Here is a 5,728-nt window from a genome sequence, read left to right on the forward strand (position 1 = left end):
AAATAGAGACAAGAATAGAGATAGGGACAAGTCCTTTTCATTTTATTAATATAGGGAAATCTGTAGAGTAAAATTACCTAGATTAACATAAGTAGGTATCATTTATGCAACTTTTAGAGAGTTAGAGCATTGAGAAATTAGATGATTTATACCTACTTATCATCCAAAATATGCAATTTGAATCAATTAAGTACCAATTAATATAGCTTCCTATCTCTCTTCTTATCTCCTGTGCTTAACACTGTGTCTGGCTCTTGGTTGGTGCTTAATATGAATTGAATTGAATTAAATATATAATGTTTTATAAAAATAACATATACTAAATTGAGTTTAATTTTGGACAATCATAATCTTGGACATTATTTGGCAGCAAAGGATCCCAGATTTAGAGCTAGAAGAAAGCTTATGCACTGTCTGATAAACTAACCCTTGTTTTACAAATGAGGGAGTGAGATCACTATTGATTAGAGAAAGGCAAATTAACACAAGTTTGAAGTACCACTTCACACCTCTCAGTATGGCCAAGATGAAGGAAAAGATGATGAGTGAGTGGCTTGAATCTATGCTCTAAGGGCTATAAAACTGTAAATACCCTCTAATCCAACAGTGTCACTAGTGGGTCTCTCTCCCAAAGAGCTCATAAAATGATGGAAAGGGATCCACATGTGCGAAAATGTTTGTAGCAGCCCTTTTTGTGATGGCTGGGAACTGGAAATTGAGTAGATGTCCATCAGTTGGGGAATGGCTGAATAGGTTATTATATATGAATATAATGGAACATTATTATCTTATGGGGAAGGATGAACAGGTTGATTTCAGAAAAGGCTGGGAAAAACTTATATGGACTGATGCTGATCGAAGTGAATAGAATGAAGAGAACTTTGAACACTGTAGAGGGCTGGAAGGATTGCAGAATGCTGGAACTCTGAAAAGGTGTACTTGAACCTAAGACAGCAGAGTACTTAAGGCTAAGTGCCTACTCAATGTGAGATAATGGATCTATAAACATATACTTACAGGATATAGTGATGTGATGGCTCTCCTCACAAATGGTGCCTGCTAAATATGTTGTGGTGAGGTAATGATAGGGAAGGATTGGAGGGTTGAGAGAGACAATCAGAGTCTCTCTGCTACAGTCCCCTCAGCAGGGAAGACTTCAGTCTCCCAAGTCCAAAGTCCAGGATACATCTTTGATGAGCCACTTGACAACTTGTCTGCCTCTTTCACTTCTCCTCCTAAAGACCAAGGACTTGACTGATGCTGACTCTTACTGATCCTGAGGCCCTCCAGAGACATTACAATACATAGTAACAACAAGATTATGATATCATCAACTGTGATGTTCTTCTCAGTGATGTGGTGATTCAAGGTAATTCCAATAGAGTAGTAAATGCTATCTGCAACACAGCCATCTGTATATTGAGAGTGGATCAAACCGGAGTATTTTCATCTTTGTATTGTTGTTGCATGTTCACTTATTGCTTTTTTTTTTTTCATTTTTATTTTTTTTTCCCTTTTTGATCTGATATTTCTTGCACAGCATGACAAACATAAACATAGATTTAGAAAAATAGAACATATTTAACCTATATCAGATTGCTTTCTGTGTTGGGGAGAGGAGAGAGAGGAAAAGAGAAAAATTTGGAACACAAGGTTTTGCAAGATGAATGTTAAAAACCATCTTTGTATGTATTTGAAAAATAAAATAAAATACAGTTGAGGAACTGAGACCAATAGAGTTAAAAGGCTGGACCAGGGTCACTGAAATATCTGATGTAAAATTTAGACCTTCCTGTCATTACACTCTAGCACTCTATCTTCATTCTATTTTGTTTTTCTAGCAACTTGAGGCAAAGCAAAAAAAAACAAAAAAACAAAAACACAAAAACAAACAAACAAACAAACAAAAAAAACACCATGGTTTCTTCAAGGTCATGGTTATGTGACAGAGATATGAACCAACCATTCAATTATTCACCTACAGTGCCTATATTTTTTGAAGGTAGAAGGACAAGAAGAAACCGATAAAATTGCGAATTTGAGTCAACATTTTAGGGTACTTTTGATGGAGTGTCCTTTAATTTTACCAACATGAATCTGTAGTAGTATGTTTCCTGTTTCTTCTTTCCAAATCTTATCAGTTGAAAATTTACATTTGAAATCTAGATTTAATTGCCTTTAAGAAAAGGGTATTTACTAATGTGGAGAGTTAAGAACATTTGGTACAAAACATCTTTTACAAGTACATATATCTGGTTACCCTAAATCCCACTCACTCTTGAGGTACATAATCAGGCTGAATCTCCATCCATTTATCCTTGGTTCCCAATATTGATAGTGCTATTAACTGATCCAGGAATACTAATTATAGAAAAATTAAAAATTAAACAAATTAAATTTTTTCTGGTCTTCAAAGTCCACACATTCCTTTTATTGCCAAAGTCCAGTGGGGTGGAACACCAGGTAAAAAACAGCTAAATTTCAAATTAAGCATCTCTTTTCCCTACTCATCAGGAGATTTCTCCTCAGAGTTGTGTGTGAGAGAAGACATCATTTCATTTTCTGGAAAGATTCTCATCTAAATCTGCTTCATAAATTATAAACTATTCCTGGGTAAGTTTTCTTGTTCTTTGCAAAATTATTCTTATATCACTCCAATTCAAAGGAATTTTTCCATTTAATATAATGCTTGATTGAAATTGATTGTATATTATATTATGTACTTTCAGAGGGATGAGATGAATTGATCCAATAAATATCAATACACCTTACCTTTAGAGCTGAAAGTTTTATTTAAATCAGTAACAGAATGCAAATGGAAAAAAAGAGAGACACAGACAGAAACAGACAGACAGAGAGACAAACTGGGGCAGGAAGAGATAGAAAGTAGGGAGGAGCAAGGACCTTTAGAAGATGGAAAAGAAGTCTGCTAGGGAAACACTTTAAGAAGATAGAGAAGAGAAGGAAAAATAAGAGAAAGGAAAGGGAGAGAAGTAGAAAGATATGAGTAAAGGAAAAGTGAATGAAAGGAATGAAAAAAGGAAGGGAGAAAAAGAAGGAAGGAAGGAAGGAAGGAAGGAAGGAAGGAAGGAAGGAAGGAAGGAAGGAAGGAAGGAAGGAAGGAAGGAAGGAAGGAAGGAAGGAAGGAAGGAAGGAAGGAAGGAAAGAAGGAAGGAAGGAAGGAAGGAAGGAAGGAAAAAAGTAAGAAAGGAAGGAAGGAACGAAAGAACGAAGGAACGAAGGAAGGAAGGAAGGAAGGAAGGAAGGAAGGAAGGAAGGAAGGAAGGAAGAAAGGAAGGAATGAATGAAGGAATGAAGGAATGAAGGAAAGAAAGGAGGGACAGTATAGGAGAGAAGAAATGCCCAATTTTAAAAGGAATAATAACTCTATATGTTAGACAGTAGTGATCACAAAAACAATCAGAGGATCTCAGAGTAAGAAAAAGCAAAAAGGGATTTATTATGATCTATTGAGAAAAGGAATCTCCTAACTCTCAGGGTATCAGTTAAAGGAAGGCAAAGCACAAACTTCAAAACACAATATTAAATAGAACAGAAGCCCCCCACTCCCATTCCCTTAACTTTTTCTCCCATTGTCTCAGGGAGTCCAGGCTTATATTCCATATACTTAAATTTATCCCAGAAACAAAAGAATAAATTGCTTTTAAAAGAAGTACTTAAATACCAATTAAGAGGTGGTAGGAAACATTCAAGACTATCTAATACCTACAGCGTTTTAGCTGTAGTTTAAGTTGTTATTGCAAAGTTTCAAGTCATAATTATGGCATAGGTCGAAGTCACATCCTTATGAGAGAATATTCACTCAATTTATCCTATACATGTACAATAACATACTTTGTTCTCTTGGGGAAAATCTATTCTATATAAATGGAAGACATGATCACACAATTTTTCAGACAAGAAATAATTATATCATGAGCTATTATTTCAAAAAGATGACTACTTTTTTTTTCTTTTCAGAATTCATTTTTCCTATTTGGAAATGGCCCAAGAAAGCCCCTCATTCATAAAGAAGAAATTATGTTGTATTTTATGCTCCAACTGGAGAAACTGCTTGGAAACTTGGACTAGCTATTTATGGAGTTTTTATGTTAACCTGTAGTGGCAATATCTTTTGAGACACTCAGTAGGGTTGACTTTGTCAAGTGTAACAAAGCATTTTTCAAATATTAGGGGTTTGGCCCAACTGAGACTGTGGTTTTCCAAGTGCTGTTCCATCAATTTTTAAAACCCATTTTTTAAAGAGACATTTAATCCATACTTATTTCTTACTGCTTTACTCTTAACTCATCAAAATGTTATTTTTCAAGAGCTCTTTGATGTTCATGATACCTTTGGGCTTTTTTCCCTTCTTCTTCAAAACAGGAAGTTATGTTTGCCAAGGGTAAACAAACTTGAATTTTGCAAGATATCATTTTGGTCCCAAATGCAGAAGCCTTTAGGCTTCATTGAGCCCTAAAAGTAGAAAGAGGATAGAACATAGGGTTGAGGACTTTTCTCCTAGATCCAGCATATAGTGAATAAGAATAACATAGTTTATTCTTCAGTATATAGAGCCAAATTGGATGACAAACCATAGGATAGAATGGGTTTAAGATTTATAGTTCAGGTGAAGCAACTTATCAAACTTAAAAAAAAAAAAACAATTAGGCCAGATTTAGGATGAGTCCAAACATACTATCCATAAAGCAATGGGCAAGTCAAAGCATCTGTGATTCTTTATTTTCCTACTTGTAAATTAGGGATAAGTACTTGTACCAACTACCTCAAATAATAATTATTTAGTGGATATTTCTGTAAACTGTAATATTATATATTTGTTTGATGATAAAATGATTATGAAATAAGCTAGTTAACATTAATGAAATGACAAAGAATTTCCAGTAGTCACAGATAGATCTCTATAACAGAAGCTTATCTTTTTGAAATTCAATATTCTCTTAATATTGATGTTACATGATGATGAATCATGATACATCACAATCTTAAAAGAACCAAAATTGCAGGTGATCAAGAAGGATGATTTTTTTTTTTCCTGAGCCAATTCAGTTTAAGTGATTTGCCCAGGGTCACACAGCTAGGAAATGTTAACTATCTGAGACCACATTTGAACTCAGGTCCTTCTGATTTCAGGGCTGGTGCTCTATACACTGTGCCACCTAGCTGCTCCAGAGAGGAATGATTTTGAAAGATGCATGATATCATAACATATTACCCAAGGTGAAGTGAATGTACAAAATTAAAAATGTGCAACAAAGGACATGGATGATTGTAAGAAAAAGCATCAGCCACAAAGATTAAAGGAGGAGATATAAACACACACTGAGATATAGACATGAAAATATGTTGAGGAGAGTCTTTAACACATTCAATAGCTTTTGTGTGGAGAATTTATTTATGAAAATGGACAATAATCATACTGACTAGAAAAGCTGGATGGGTTGCAACCTTTTCTTGGGTAAGAGAACCTACAATAATATGGATCTATTAATGATGAAGAAGAAGAAGAAGAAGATGATGATGATGATGATGATGACAAAGTGCATTTTCCATTTTTTCCTCTATATGCATTATATTTGTATTATTATTGTTATTTTTTTCCTTTTTTTAAAACCAGATTTGTGACTTCCTCATTTTGGCAAGCTCTGCATCATGATATCTGTTTGACAACATAGATGACTATTTTTTTTTAATCATTTATCACTTT

At 34.4% G+C, this 5,728-nt stretch overlaps 1 long non-coding RNA gene across 1 annotated transcript; it reads left to right on the plus strand.

The window, feature by feature from the left end:
• The first annotated feature begins 1,023 nt into the window (after positions 1 to 1,023).
• LOC141554282 (uncharacterized) lies at positions 1,024 to 4,198 on the plus strand. Its single transcript, XR_012485816.1, has 3 exons — positions 1,024 to 1,369; positions 2,515 to 2,613; positions 3,982 to 4,198. It is a non-coding gene; the product is annotated as an uncharacterized LOC141554282 (long non-coding RNA).
• Positions 4,199 to 5,728: the final 1,530 nt, after the last annotated feature.

The sequence above is a fragment of the Sminthopsis crassicaudata genome, chromosome 1, assembly GCF_048593235.1.
Source record: "Sminthopsis crassicaudata isolate SCR6 chromosome 1, ASM4859323v1, whole genome shotgun sequence".
NCBI lineage: Eukaryota > Metazoa > Chordata > Mammalia > Dasyuromorphia > Dasyuridae > Sminthopsis > Sminthopsis crassicaudata.